Raw genomic sequence first — 14,593 nt, 5'->3', positions numbered from 1 at the left:
AAGAAAGGCTCTGTATTACCTTCCTTTTGTGACTGGTGACAAGAACATCTCCTTGATTTACCAAGATGATGAAAAACCAATAATGCACAATTTGAGAGCACCAGAAACCTTGATGATTACAACAACAACAACGTTGTATCTTTACTGCTCTTGTAAGAATGAGACCTGATGGGTGATTTTTTTTTCTATCTGCACAAGAAGTCACAACATACTTCAAGACATTCATCCATATGCAAAGCCAAGGAAAGACTGCTGATGAATTTAAGGGACTGCAGACTGGAATAACCACCAAAATTGCTGATTATTTACTATGGGCCACTTTGTGTGCATTTTTTTTGCCAACAGTTTTATAAAATACAACTTTAACCCCTACCCCCTTGCTGTGACTACGGTTGTGCTTTTAATAAACCAACAGCATTTCCCCCAAATAATTAATAAAAGAAGACACAGAAATCCACCCATTCACCCACGACTTGTAAACAAACACTCATTTGCTGTTTATTTTATTCAACTAAAGAAGTTCCTGCAGACAGAACTGAGCAGCCACCAGTTACAGGTTCAAGATGCTTGTGAAACAAGGGCTTTTCTGCCTCAATCTGCACATGGTGTGGCCAAGACCGGAATGCTGGAGGGTGGGAGGAGGGTGGGAGGAGGGTGGGAGGAGGGTGGGCCCCACCGAACACACGGAACCATTTCCTTCTCCAAACATGCCCACATGGAGCCCCCATCACTTATCTCCCTGCACAAACAGCAGCACAGGTCACTCCTTCCTGCCTCTGAGCAGCACTTCCCGCTGCCAGGGGCTAATGAGCACTGTCCTCAAGGCTCTGGGCACCCATTTATCCAGCAGGGAAAGACAGGAGAAGCCACCAGCAGCAGTCGCCTTCTGGCCCTCATTTCCTTCGTGGATGATCTGCTGCTGAGCTAAAAGCAGCAGCTCTGCTGCCTAAAACTTACAGGGTACTTTCTACTACCAAAGCCAGAAATTGTGTTGAGTAATAGTTTCATTCAATTTGCTCACAGTGTTCACCGTTGATGAATATACTTGATTTCATGGAAATGTGATTAAATAAATCAGATAATGCTAAGCTGTACCAAGTCTCAAGAGGTTCTAGTTCAAGATGTGAAATACTTGCTCCAATAAGCATAACTTGAGCTAAACTTGTGCATTCTGAGTTTTTATGACCTTCTTAACCTCTAAAAACCTCTGGTGGCCCCTTATTTTTGTTCTCATGGGCGTAGCATCAGAATTACAGGTTTTGCATAAACTGCCACATTGATACAAAGGTATGTGAGGACTGAAGGGGAAGGGTTGGGAAATGAAGAGGAGAAATAAAGAAGATGGGAAAATTCCTGCAAAGCATCTCGACTTATTTGGAGCTCACGGCTCTTGGCACACAGAGGGACCAGGTAACACCAAAACCAGTGCTGTGGCTGAGATTTTCAGTACCAGAAATCAACAGCTCTGAAACCCAGGCTGTTTATAATCAGTTGTCTACATGTGATGTTACAGGTCTAATCTCAAGTAGTCCAAGTGTCAGACCTTCACCTGCCGCGCAGAAGTTCACGTTACACCGTCCTCTTAGAGAAAGGAACACCAGCCAAGGAATACAGTGAGCCCACACCACATATTCCTTGCAGGCCAAAAAGAGCTTTCTGAAAAGACAGCAGTTGAAAAGCAGCCTGATTCAGAACAGGAGCTGTGGCTGTAATAGCAACGCCACCTTCCTCTGTCACTCCCCACCAAACTCTCATTCTGCAACCTGCAAAAATGATTCTTGAAGAGAACAAGGTTGTCACCTCCAGCACAAAAGTGGGTTTCTAGATTTCAGGTACTAGGGAGTGAAATGCAAAGGACATGACTGCTTTTCCTGACTGGCACTCTCTATGAAATTAACTTCAGATAGACCACCAAAATCCTCACTCTTCCTACAACAGACTAGCACAGAATCCTCCAATGGGTTGGGTGGGAAGGGACCTTAAGGCTCATCTCGTTCCAACCCCCTGCCGTGGGCAGGGACACCTTCCACTAGACCAGGCTGCTCCAAGCCCCGTCCACACTGTCTTTGAACACTTCAGTCACTTTGTCTTCATGTCAGATGAACCTTCTGACATCAGGCAGGAATTTTACCCCTTAATCAATAAGCTCCCAGTCCTTTACTCCTACAGCCCTTGGGCAGAGGGGTGAAGGATCTCCCAACTTACACACTCTGTGAGGAAACTCAGTTTTAGCCCATGGATGGAGCTCTTCCCACCCAAAGGACAATTCCTGCCACTGAGGCAAGGCTGAATTTGCATGTAACTAACAGATTAAGTCTCATCCATACCCCAAAAGGGTTTGTTTGCTTTACTGCAAACGAATTTTGCACATGAACTGGCAGACAGTGCACCAGCTGAATGCTGGAACAGAGAGGCTGTTGGGATCTCCAGCAAGTTGGGGACAACACTAAACAACTCAGCTTGTAAGGAGAACATTATTTCCTCTGATATCATACACAGAAGCTGCTGTTTAATTAAAACTAAGCTGCTTAAGCCATTAAACTGGCAAATGGCTGTACCAAATGACTTGTCGTTGTTAGCATTCCAACAGCAGGAGTTGTTTGTTGTCACTCAGATGGCAACTTGCAATGCTAATGCACATTTCCCAACTGGCTCCACACATCTAAAACAATCCAGGATGGGGAAGTTATTAAAAGTGCTACTGTATACTACCAAGGAATATTTTCTTACCATGATCTTCAAAGACACCCATATCATGCACTCTGCTGCAATTTAATTATTTCAACTTCTGCCCTAGAAATATAAGCCATTCCAGGCATTTACTTGCATTTTAAAAAGTAGAACATGTATCAATTCTGGCTTTGAGCCCCAAGTTTAAAATAGTCCAGATACAACTTTTTGACTCAGATCCTGCAGGTCTCAACATTAAAACCTGTGATCAAAAAGCATAACCTACTACAGCAGCTACTTTATTCTGATTACATGCAATTAAAAAAAATAAAAATTAAAAAAAAAAATCTATGTTTTATCTTGGGTGAGTAGTAGGAAAAGCTCATTCTGGCCATGCAGGCAAACTTCAAAGCCACAGAAGGTGAGCACCACTGAAAGTGCCTGAGTGGAGGCACTCCAGAAGACCCCTGTTTGCTTATCACTAGGATTTGGGTCAAGACAGGGAGCATCAGGCAGAGCTGTCTCTGGAACGTGGGATAGGACACTCTGCCTCTTGCTGTTCTTCCTCCCCTTCCCCCAAATGGGAAGGCCCATGGAGAGGAATCAAAATGGTTAAACATACTGAATGTGTTGATCTTTTTTACTTCCTGTGAGTCATGCTCCCCAACTCTACCACTCTGCATATAAAAATCTGCTACAACTCGTTAAATAAATATTTCCACTTTGGCTCAGGAAAAGCAGAAGACTCCCACATTAAAGCACCACACAGGTAAAACAATGAAAAAAGGGAGAATGATTAAAACTGCCCATCCCAGTGCCCTGCAATGGGGCAGCCAGTGGTAACACAGAGTTATTATTATGGCAGATGCCATATGCATCTTTTTTCCTTTGGTGTGGTCTCCAGGAAAGAAGAATATTTCCATTCATCACAGGATGACCTAATGGATGTTCAAATGAATGGTCAGCAAACGCATTTTATGCGCTTCTATTTGGGTACATTTATTTTTACAGCTACAATGCAAGCATCAGAACAGCACTTCCACTTCCCTATCCAAGGACTGAAAGACTATCCACATTAATGAAGTCTTGCCTCACCCCATGTGCCCTTTTTACATATGGCAAAACTGAGTCATCAGCCTTGGTTTAGGTAGTGTGCTTGACACAACAAAAATAAGACACAGAGCTAATTACCAGCACAGGAATGAAAACAGGAGTGTCCTTTCCATAAGCCAGGCTCCAACTAAATTTCCTATCAAAATACGGTGGTTTTATATAGAAATAAAGTTAATAGATACCTAGAACTACTGAATGAAGTGACAGGATCTCTCTGCATTTAGCACCAAGCCTTGAAAACCTTAATCTCGTGAGTCAGTAATAACAGTGGAGGAAGCAAAGCCAATCTTGGGTCTATAATCAATAAGACAAGCTGCTTAAAAGACCTCATCTGAAACAAATGTGTAAATGTCTCCCTAAAGCTGAGATGCTGATTTAAGATTAAAAAGTGTAAATGTACTTCCGTGGTATCAGTTAAGAACAACTTGCATTTCTCATTCACAGAGGCTTAAGGCAAATGGTTTAACACCACCCGAGCACAAACTCCTTGTTATGTCTTTCTCCTGAGTGCCATTAACACCTGGCATGTCCTGTGTCCTGTCTAATTCTCTCTGGTTTACATCAGTCCTATCACAATTCAAATACATCAGGCTCCTCCTCCATTATCAAAGTTAAACCTACAAATGCCGCATTTTTCTCTTGACAAAATCCTGTCGAGACCCCCGACAAGCCCAGTCCTGGCTGTGAAATGCTCTGCTACCAAAAAGAACCAGCTAGGAAAAAACTAAGGACTACACAGACAGACTGTGAAGGATATTGAGAGCAATATTCCTCCAGATAATCCATTAGGAGGGGTGTTGTTTAATAAGTAAAGGGCTGATTTAGAGAAGCCGATGATCAGCACAGCAGCACTAACTGCAGTAAGGCAGAATTATTCTTACCAAGACTGCAGAAGAGTAAAAAGTTCAGACAGTAAAACGACTCAGGTGAACAGGCAGATGAAATTCAACACTGACAAGCATGTGCTAATGCCCTGAAGAGTAATAATTTGGGCTACTTATCTCCACTCTACGCTTCGCACTAGGTAAATAAGATGATGGGCTAATAAGAACATCCACATCTAGTTCAGATCATATTCCAAACAGAGCAAAATCCCCTCAGATAGACTATCATGATTCACTATATAAACAGCTAAATGATATGATCTGGAAGAATAGGAACCTATGGCAAGTTCATCTCCATGATGCATTACAGAGCTGATTTAATTTTTTTCCCTCTCTGGACATCCAACCTGGATCATTATCCGAGCCCAGACAGTGGGCAAGACAGTGTCCTTTTACCCAGTACACAATGACTGCACAGTTGTTGAGCCCAGGAAAAGTAAGCAGCCTTAAAAATCCCCATTATCAGCAAAAGAGGGAAAATATATCCCAGGTAATTTTGCAAGTCAAAATCCCAGTTATTCAGACGCTTTTCCAATGAGGGAGTATCTGCAGCCTTTCCTCCTGTGTCCGTATTAATCTGCAGGGAAATTAACTGCTGCGCACTCGGTAACTCGGGGGTTAATTCCGACTGCTGTCGAATGCCCCAAGTCTGTGCTCTGTTCATCAGAGCATTAAATCTGAAAGCTCAAGAGAGTAGTGCAGCCGTGCTGCAAGGGCTATGTTATAAAGTTCTGCATTAAAAATTCATATCGTAGGCTTGCCACAGTACTCTGCTCTGGCTGAAAGGAGAGCTGGCGGGGAAATATTAGACACCCCACTGTCTTTCTGGCAATTGGAGACATTCCTCAACAAACAGCACCTCAGGAAGGGAATGAAAGGGCAAACAAACCGTGAAACAAATCAATGAGTTCAATTATCTCTCTCTCTCCCAGAAAGGAAACTTTTCATTTTTAAGGCTGTTTCATGAAATCTTTTAATGACGGCCCTGAACACGGTGCTGGGCACTCTGGCTGCAGAACCGGCTGCTTGGCAGCGCCTTTTATTTGTTTTACATGAGGCACAGATTCCCAAACACAGAGGGTGAAACAGAGAGCAGGGTAGAGGGATCTCTCTGCAGAACAAGAGCTCTACTTACCCTTTACATTAGCGGGACCACGTGGGATAACAGGCTGGAGAAACTGTTCCCGCTTTCCCTGAAGTGTCTCCAGTAAAGAGTGAATTTAGATTTATTAAGATGGTTAGTTACCCCATGGTTAAGTTATGTGCTTCTCACTGCTGGTTAAGGCTGTGTGCATTTCACAGCGATTTATGGCGACCCAACTGGTGGATGACACGGTTCCCAGTGATGGAAATGGGTGGTAGAGTTTTATGAAAGCCACATGTGCCCCTGAGGTTATCTGTCTGATATAACCACCGTGTTCAGGCAGGTTAATAATCCCCATCCCATAAATGAGGAAATACATAGGAAATGAAACATCAGTAAATACAATTTCTTGAGGAAACCGTGCAAAGGAAGTTACCTGTTCACAGTCCTCCCCCTGCAACACTCTGCTTAACACCAGCTGTAATAGAAAGATTCCCTTTGCCCAGTGTTGAACACTGAGTCAAAGGAAGGAAAAGGAAGAAAACTGAAACCACTGGACAAAAGTTGCCACGGCACTTCATTTATATTTTTTAAATATATAAATCATTTATATTTTTTAAATATGAATATATAAGGTTGTTAGTACAGTTGAAAGCCCAACTGACTTCAACCCAGCAGTCCAGGTTAGGAGTGGTTCAGCCACATGAGTTCCCCCAGGAGGAGGGGCAGGAGGGCAACTTATCATCCAGTGAGTGCAGTCCACAGGGAACTCAGGAGATTTATGTCTGGTAGCCACCACAAAACAAATCAAGACCAGGCTAGCCTAAGACCCCTCACTAATAAAAAACTGTACTGGGGAGAAGAAAAAAAAAATTACACTATTCAGCTGCAAGTTCATTAGTTTGAGGGAAAGAATGAAGACAAGGTGTGTAGTTGGGGATCACAAGTAACCAGAGACCATCTATTAAAAGTCACTGAAAAACTGCTACAAAATATTACTGACCCTAAGGCAGCGCTTCAGTCAAATTTAATTTTTGCTCAAAATTTCTTACAAACAGGTTATTTGGAATGTGCAAGCAACTCTAGATCAGCTGGGGTTTATTCTGAGCATCTCACAGCTGTATCTAAGCAAAACAGGGGAAGCAGCAGCAGTCCTTTCTTCCATCCACTGCCTTGATTTCTCAGTTTTGATCCTTGCTGTAATACTGGCTGCCTTCCAGTATTCCAGCCCCTGACCAACCTCCCTGGGACTCAGTTTCTCAACATGTTAAAAAACTGGGAGGCAAGGCCAGCACAGGCACAAAACCACAGCCTCTGCCACGGTTTGCCCCTGCAGGAACACACCAGATCAGTGCTAAGGGTTAATAATCTCAGGCTTACAGGATTTGTGTATTATGCATTTGTTTATTTAATGCTTTACATGAATGCTAATGAAGTTATTAACAGGCCTGCATGTTGTCTATTGTTTTTCTTGGGTTTAGTGCCTGCATCATCCTGCCTTATCCTTTCTGCTCCACGAGCTGGCCAACACCCAGCTCTTCCAAATCCCTGAATCAGTGCTCAGTCCTGGTTCCAATGCCTGGGATTCTCAGTTTCTCGATCAAAGATAATATTTTTTTTAAAACTTCTTCATTGAAACATTATTTTCAAAAACATTTCATCAAGATAAAGCGATTCAATTTCATCACACCAGATATTTTCTGTGACACAAAACTGCAATCCCACATGGCTTTATTGTCTTTTAATTAGATCAGAGGATATGTAAATGAGACAATATTTCTTAGGTCCCATTAAGTGATGTCTCCAAGAGGATCAGAAGGGGCTGAACCAGACAGGACATGCTCCCCTGGCATCCACACCCTGAACTGCTCCATGCTGCAGCTGCTTCTCAGAAAAATCTTTGATTTACTGGAAATGCCACCATTTTAAGGTCATAGCACTGCCAAAACTGCTCAAAATCTACAGGACAAAATCCCCTTCTCCCTGCAATCAGGGCACAGGGGAAATGCAGAGGGGGAAGTGCTGGGGTGACTCCTGTATGTGCCAACACAGGTATTTCCTTGCCAGCTCTGCTTCTGCCATAGGTACCAAGAAGGGCTCAAAGGGAAGTCCAAGGTTTATATGGGAATGGGGAGGAGAGAGAAGTGCAGTTTTAAAGCCCTTGTGAAGGCAACAGGGATGATCTGCACAGCAATACAGGCACAGGACTTCACTCTGTAGCCTCTACCCTGAATAATGGGAACATCCCAAAGTCCACAACATCAACAGTATTAATAACACAAATGAGAAATACATCTTTTTAAAGCAACTGAGGAGAGGATAAAGCCCCTGTTTCTGCAGTCAGGTGACTTATAGCTGAGGCATCACAGCAACTTTTTAAGACAGGGATGGGATCAGACACATTTAGGTGTAGGTTCAATGAGATGCTGAAAAACCTGGCTAATGAGGAAACAGCATAGGATACTTCCATAAAGGCTGTGCCAGATGCAGCCACTGACTGATGGCTCACACATTCCTGCTCTTGGAACAGGCAAACAAAAAAGACCCCCAAATGACAGCACTGGGTGATTGTGAAAACTGTATGAAACAATGTGGTACTTGGGGGAGCAGGTCACCAGCTCTCCAAACAAATCCCTACACTTCCAAAGGGAAAAAAGACCAAAGCAGAAGAAAGAGGCTGTTTTTCAGGATGCAGAGTTTTAGTGCTTGGGATCTTACACAGTTCCCTAAACCTCCATTCTCATTTAGGACAGCCATTCCTTTCCACTAAATGAGGGAGCACAACACACTCTACGTGACTCATTTTTTTTTGCCTGTGTGGGAGTGGGAAAAGCAGCTGGAATCCATCTCTGGATCCATCAAGGAGAACTCCAAACCCACACCAGTGCAGGAAGCCACCCATTGAACACGTGGCCAGGTAGACACAAGCGCTGCAGTGCCTGTCAGTTTAACTCAGCACCTCAGGGAGAGGGATTGGGAAGGGGTAACCCCACAGGGCAGGCCCCCGTTGGAAACAGATGTTTGGGATGATTCCAGGATTCATCCTGCCTGCCTCCCCCGCTGTCCCAGCCCTGCAGTAGCTGTGCTGCAGGAGCACAGCAGAACCACGTGCCCTCCTGCTTTCACAGACAAGACCTCGCCAGGAAGCGGTTCTGGACCAAAATAACTCTGTTGATTTGCTACTTTGCATTGAAAAAAAAAAAAAAAAAAAAAGAGACTGTTATAATTTGTAGACATACATGAAAGAGCTGCGTGAAACCCGAGCTCAGCTGACTGGGAGATGGAAACCAAAGACCTTGTCCATGCTGGGGGGCAGATGTGACTCTGTGAGAGGGTGTTCCGTCCCTCTAACTTGCTCCTCTTCTTCCTCACGTGACCCTCCCAGGCACCTCAGAAAGTTCAGCTGTTACAGGTAAAAGGACCTGCTGTGGCAAGATGGCTCAAAAAATTGGATTGGCCTTTTGTTGGACTCACAGGGAAAGCCAATCCCTGCTGGCAACGGGGATGGGATGGCAGGAACACACTTGTGGTTCTTCCACTTGTGGACTAAGGCAGCTGCACCAGGTTTGACTCCACAAGAGCAAGTGAGAACAGACAGGACAGGGACAGTTCTGCCCCCTGTCATTTCATACAGACCAAAGCACCAAGGATGCTGCAGCCCCTCCATGAAGCTTCATTCCCAGCGAGGATCTGTGGTGGGATCCATGGCTGGGATGACCCACAGCTTGGCTGGCACAGGAGCCTGAGACCCTCTGATGCAGGACTTTGCATTTATTTAAAGACTTCCATCTAAGGATCTCATGTCAACCCAAGGTTAGAGATAACAGGGTGATGACTAGAATATGCTGGAATACCCTGAGGTTATTTTTTTTCTACTTTGGGTTGTTAAATAACACCAGCTTTTAGGCTATACTAGAAAAAGGCACTGAACAGTCTCACTGGAGGTTAAAAAACAAACAAAATAAAAGCCCTGAAAGGACCTGGGGCACTTCAGTGCTGTCAGAAAGTTACATTAACTAATTGCAAGCAATACAAGTCTAACAAAAGAGGCAACAGAGCCCAGCTCCAGCACAAACTCCTACTGACTCCAAAGGCTCCATAAATATGGAATTCTCAGAAACGAACACTTGGAAATTAAAAATGAAAATAAATAATCTTTTTGTCAGTTTGTGGGTTATCATTCTCGTGGCTGCACATTTCTAGACTCCAGCCAAGACCAGACCTGTTGGCTTTGAGCATCATACACCTCCCTCACGCCTCGGTTTCCCTACCCAAAAGTAAAGGTAATGCCAGTGGTTCAAGCGAGCACCTGGGATTCCACAAAGCCAAGTGTTTTACAGGAACACTGAATTCTCTCCACACACAGCTTTGCAACTTTCCTGGTGTGATTCCAGGCTGAACCAGAAATGTGACAAAAAATGCTGGTTTGCACTTGGGCTCTCGAGCCCGACTTCACACCAGAGCTTTAGATCAAAACAAAAAGCAGACTCCAAAGTATTCTCATTCCTTTTCATTTCTAGGTTTTTAGGCTAAATATTAATGCTACATAGTGACTTTCAGCCTGCTGAGTTTTGCATAAGGCACAGCTAAAACTCTGAACAAACACCTCGAATTGTAAAATGAAGACAGAGCTTTCTGTAAGATTCAAAACATTCAGTTTTTCCTCACTTTTTTTTTCATTAAAAAAGTAGTTCTCTGTAACATCTTCCCTGGTTTCTCATCCCCCCACTGCCACCACCCCTGAGGCTTCACTAGTAGCAATATGATTAGGAAATTTAAGAAGAGAAAATACCAAGAGACATGGCCTATGAAGTTCTTCATCTCCTGTTTTTAGGGAAATCATTTTAAATACAGCAATAATTCCAGAGCTGAGCATTAGAAGTTAATGACTCATCAAAAGAACAGGAAATAGGAAACTTTAAGACCTTAAAGGCACAGCAAATAGAAGCTATTTCATGTCATGTACAACACAACCACCCTAACTACAGTATTTCATGCTCAATGGGGGGAAGCAGTATTTGAGATCATCTATCACAGTAATTATGTGATGCTGGAGGGAGCATGACTTTATTTTTTATTCAATTCGACCCTGAGCACCATCAAAATGGAAAACTACAAACATTGGAGAAGTGATGTATTGGCACCAGCCAGCACTTAACCAAGAAAGATTTGGTAAAAAAAAAAATTAAAGTAAATAATTCAATTCTCACAATATATGGGCAATGATTCCCCTGAAGTCCAAGTTAACTGAGATTTGCCCCAATGTAACAGATTTCACATGAATACTTGAAATCCAATTCCACCACATAACTTGGGGCAGAAATAATTCTTCAGGAATTCTCTACAACTTCTGGTCCTCTACCTGTCTTCAAGCTCAATCCTACAGTCCTTCCATGCAGAAAATTACATCTTTATAACTTTAGTCTACACTGATGCCTGAAGAACAGGTCTGTTTGATAACGTGGAAGAGAAGCCTTCACCCCAAAGAGTCAAAAACCACAGGCATCTCCTTCTGTTCCCATATGCCCTCCTGTGTCATCCTTAGCTGGGCTGCCAAAAAAAATAATAATCAGTCTGATCTATGGAAGGACAACAATTCTGTGCTTCATATTGTGGAGGCAAAATATTTTTCTACGAGTTATTGAAAGCAGTTGTTTTCAGATGACTACTGCAGCAAACATGAAATATGAATATCCCATCATGTTCCTGTGCACACTCGACTTTTAAAAGAACAAAAAGTCTGAATCTTTGAGAAAATCCTCAGGTAACAAAGCTGGTGGCAGAGCTGCTCTGACTGACAATCTGAACCTAAACTTCTTCTGGTTTGTGTTGTTTATGAAGGCATTTTATTGCAGAAGGGGGGGCAGTACCCAAAATCCTCACAAGACTACTTAAAGTTGGCTGGTGAAAATGGAGCATTTCAGTGAAATTCGATATTTTCTTTCATCAAAGGCAGGGAGCCTCAACCCACATGTTAACAGTAATGTAACAAGCCTACTGTATGTGCTACAACCCAAGATCCTTTTCCAATTAGAATTCATTTAGGTTGGGGGAGAGGAGGGGTCGGAGCGAAGAGGTGGCTCTGGAATTGATCTGAAACTGGAATTCAACCATTCCTGCTGGGAGCATTAACTGCTCAGCTGGGAATCCCAAACACTTGTTTGGACTCTGCAGCAAACCAGAAGTGAAAGAGCAACGTTACTGAGGAGAACAGTTTGTCCCTGGAAAACTTAAGGAAATGTATACAGAATGTTTCTTTTTCTGCAGAGAAGAAAGAAAGAAAGAAAAAAAAATAGTCTGTTGCACTATGAAAAAAACCAAACCCAACATTCTTTAATTTTCCTGAAACTCAAGTCTGAGTTTGCTTTTCAGTTCCAGCTCTGATAGAATCTCCAGATCAAACTCATTAGTGCTGGTTAAATCCAGGTTTGCTGATAGAAACGTGTGGGACAGCAAACAAAATCAGTATCAGGCCTCAAGAGAGGATGTGCCTCTTTAATTGAAAAAGGCAGAGTAATCATTCATTTATTTAACCCAGAGATGATTATAATCTGAAAACCTTGAAATCCTCTTACACAACAACTGTTTTGGCAAGCCCCTCTGTGTTCCAACAAATATTAAACTGTGCTTGCCATTTGTCTAAGGAATCTTGTATTAATAAACATGAAGAAGAACACTTTTACCTCCCACACTCAATGACAGAAGAAAACAAAGACCAGCTGTATTCATCAATGGATCCTTGTTCTGCACATAAAGGCTAATTACATTTTACTTCAAGCCTACACATGGAAAACTTTGCTGCTGCCATCTTGTCAAATGCAGCTTCTGATATTCCAGCTGACAGACTGCAATGACTGCACATAATAAACTTCTTTTTGTCATTAACACCTTCAGCGCCCGGCACGGGGGCCGGGGGGGGCACAGACCCACCTGCTCCCTGCAAAAGGCAACGGGGCATTTTTAGACATGGGGCAGATGACAGAACCTAATTGGACTGGAGATTTTCATTCCAGCCACTGATCTCATCCCCAAGGTGCCCAGCTGCACCTCCATGCCTCCCTCTGCACGTCCTTTGAACGGGACATTAAAGATAAACAAGTTGACACAGTGATCCCCAACTTCAACCAGTCGCCAGGACAAAATCCAGACTCCTTAATGCTGATAATGGAGGCTTCTCACTGTGTATTCCTTCTGCTTTCTTGGTTTTTTTTGGTGTGAAAGAATTGCAAAGTTTCAAGTAGTTGAAAGACAGCTTTATTCTGAGACTGAAAATCTTAAAAGCACTGTTAGCTTTAAAAAAATTGACAATTATCTGTTTTTTTTCCTGAAGGCACTCCAATTCATCTGCATCGAATAAGTGTCTGTAAAACTAACAATTCTGGCCTAAGATAAAAATCACATGTTTTTAAAACATAAAATTAAAATTGGCAATACAAGTAGCTTTTCAGACTTAGATCAAAAGAGGGTTTCTTTTTAGAAGAGAATCAAACTGTCTTTCACCCTTTTTATTGGTGTTTTTTCAGCATTTCTCCCAGCTTTTATAATTAAAATACATGACTCAATTTCACTGTCTACATTCAGTTCCCTTTTCATGTTTTTCTAGACTTCCATATTGCAAAATTTGGGCTACAAACGCTACAGATGATTGTTGTTATGCAAGAACTATTCCTGCCATAAATATCCAAAACAATGATAAAATATTTCTGCTGTTATTAGGTCCTACAAGTTTGTTTTCACAGTACATTAGTCTGGGAGATAAAGCACAAGCTTAATGTCTGCTTCAGGATTCAGCTCCATGACCACTATATTCCAGACCCAGTCTTCATAATCATTCTGCCACAGAACACAATAAACTTCTTGTTACTGCAGATGTTACTAATTTTTATGTAATTCTATATATATTAGGTAAGAATCATACTCAAAATCATGAGAATATTTCTGTGTGAATCTCCCTGAAAGAACGAGATTAGAAATGCAAACAAATATTTTAGAGAACAGACTTTTCTCAGTTTAAGATAAATTACAGCACTTAGGGAAATAGTATTGAAAACGAAGCAAACACTCTGCAAATAAACACATAACAAAGGGTGAGGGGTCATTAGGTTCAGTGCCTACAACCACTGGCCTCTGCCTGTTCCCCCAGAAGCAACTGCAAGACAGAATAACAGCAAAATCAGTTATGTGCAGGAAAAAAATGATGGCTCCACCAGACCCATCATTAGTCAGTGCCTCTTAGAGAGGGATGAAACTATGAGGGAACAAAACTACTTCTGATCACCTCACATGGAACTCATCTTGCATGGAACTCAGAGGAAACTGGACTTCCAGAGCAAACCCAAAATTTACCTTATCCTGAACGGTGGTAAAAGGTGTTTCAACTCCAAGTGCTGATGGATTGTGAACTACCATGGGCTGCATTTGGTGAGCTCCAAGTTCCCCATGAGCTCAGTGGGGAATCAGATCCTCGACAGTCACAGAACCACGGGCTAAGAAATTCAGACTTGGTGCCAGTTTGACTGGTGTTAAAACCCTGTATTGTCCAGAGTGGCACCAGCCACACCAGAAAGCCCTTTATGGATAAACCCAAGCCCAGGTCACTCCTCCCATCCAACCCAGCCTGTGGATTTTCATGCCCCAACAAGGAGCTTCCAACAGCCTTCACTTCCCATTTCTCCTGTGCCAGGGAGGGTGGTGAGGGCAGGAGCAAGAGTTGGAAGTGAGGTGAAGGTGGGACTCTGCAGGATGTGGGCACAGGGAGGTGATGTGTCTCCCAACCCTTCCCTTACAGTGTCCCAGCCATCTGAAACGGCTTCTTCATTCCCATCCCACTTCCAGACACAGA

At 42.9% G+C, this 14,593-nt stretch overlaps 1 protein-coding gene across 7 annotated transcripts in view; it reads right to left on the bottom strand.

Annotated features, from left to right (window-relative positions):
* The window catches only part of CUX1 (cut like homeobox 1), a 271,634-nt gene that overhangs the window by 115,239 nt on the left and 141,802 nt on the right, over nucleotides 1–14,593 (bottom strand). The gene's annotated exons all lie outside the window — the stretch shown is intronic.

This window comes from Pseudopipra pipra, chromosome 21 (genome assembly GCF_036250125.1).
Source record: "Pseudopipra pipra isolate bDixPip1 chromosome 21, bDixPip1.hap1, whole genome shotgun sequence".
Lineage (NCBI taxonomy): Eukaryota > Metazoa > Chordata > Aves > Passeriformes > Pipridae > Pseudopipra > Pseudopipra pipra.
The sequence above is the reverse complement of the archived record's forward strand: the minus strand, read 5'-3'. Positions and strand labels throughout refer to the sequence as shown.